The following is a 1,455-nucleotide window of genomic DNA, read 5'->3' on the forward strand; positions in this document are numbered from 1 at the left end:
CTGATGGAGTCCAGCCCCAGGACCGGCCCCTGTCCCCATTCCCATGTCCCCGCTGAAGCAGAGCAGAGCTGACTCCTCGCTGTCCATGGGCACAGCCCCTGCTCGTCACAGCAACGGGGCCAGATCCCAGCAGAGCTCCAGGCACGGGGCTGAGGGAAGGGCTCTGAGAAAAGGAAAACTGGGGGGCAGGGCCAGGAGAAAGGGCTTGGACATTGCTCAGCAAAGTCTCCCCTGACTCCTCACTGTCTCGTCCTTCAACAGCACTCCATGGCCAGAGGCTCAAAATGTGCAACAGCAGCTCCATCAGCCCCTTCCTCCTGCTGGCATTGGCAGACATGCGGCAGCTGCAGCTCCTGCACTTCTGCCTCTTCCTGGGCATCTCCCTGGCTGCCCTCCTGGGCAGCGGCCTCATCATCAGCGCCGGAGCCTGCGGCCAGCACCTGCACAGCCCCATGTTCTTCTTCCTGCTCAGCCTGGCCCTCACCGACCTGGGCTCCATCTGCACCACTGTCCCCAAGGCCATGCACAATTCCCTCTGGGGCACCAGCCACATCTCCTACTCAGCATGTGCTGCTCACGTGTTTTTCTTTCTCTTCTTCCTCTCAGCAGAGGATTTCCTCCTCACCATCATGTGCTACGAGCGCTACGTGTCCATCTGCAAAGCCCTGCACTACGGGACCCTCCTGGGCAGCAGAGCTTGTGCCCACATGGCAGCAGCTGCCTGGGCCAGTGCCTTTCTCTACGCTCTCCTGCACACGGCCAATACATTTTCCCTGCCCCTGGGCCAGGGCAATGCCCTGGGCCAGTTCTTCTGTGAAATCCCACACATCCTCAAGCTCTCCTGCTCCAAATCCCACCTCAGGGAACTTGGGCTCATCGCTGTCAGTGCCTGTTTGCTCTTTGGCTGTTTTGTGTTCATTGTTTTCTCCTATGTGCAGATCTTCAGGGCTGTGCTGAGGATCCCCTCTGAGCAGGGCCGGCACAAAGCCTTTTCCACGTGCCTCCCTCACCTGGCCGTGCTCTCTCTGTTCCTCAGCACTGTTATGTTTGCCCACCTGAAGCCCCCCTCCATCTCCTCCCATCCCTGGATGTGGCCCTGTCAGTTCTGTACTCGGTGGTGCCTCCAGCCCTGAACCCCCTCATCTACAGCCTGAGGAACCAGGAGCTCAGGGATGCCCTGAGGAAAGTGAGGACTGGATACTTTTCACAAGTTAAAATCTTTCTATTTCCTTCTGCCATGCGAGGAAAATTATGACTAGGATGCTTCTCAGAAGCAATAAACTCTCTCTTTTCTGCTCCAGAACCTTCAGAATGTAACTCTTTACAATCTTGGCCTCTTTTTCCTCTTTGTCCATATTTTCATTGGTGCTTTTTCTTGTTCTTTTTCTGGTGTTATTCTGCTTCTTATAAAGTACTGTAGTACTACTCCTTGCATTTCTGCATGAACATCTACCT

The 1,455-nt window shown here is 55.5% G+C and overlaps 1 pseudogene across 1 annotated transcript; it reads left to right on the forward strand.

Moving 5' to 3' along the window:
* Nucleotides 1–284: 284 nt before the first annotated feature.
* LOC309585629 (olfactory receptor 14J1-like) lies at nt 285–1,255 on the forward strand (annotated as a pseudogene). The gene has a single exon. The product of its transcript is annotated as an olfactory receptor 14J1-like (transcript).
* The last annotated feature ends 200 nt before the right edge of the window (nt 1,256–1,455 follow it).

The sequence above is a fragment of the Coloeus monedula genome (genome assembly GCF_965178545.1).
Source record: "Coloeus monedula genome assembly, contig: HAP1_SCAFFOLD_84, whole genome shotgun sequence".
NCBI lineage: Eukaryota > Metazoa > Chordata > Aves > Passeriformes > Corvidae > Coloeus > Coloeus monedula.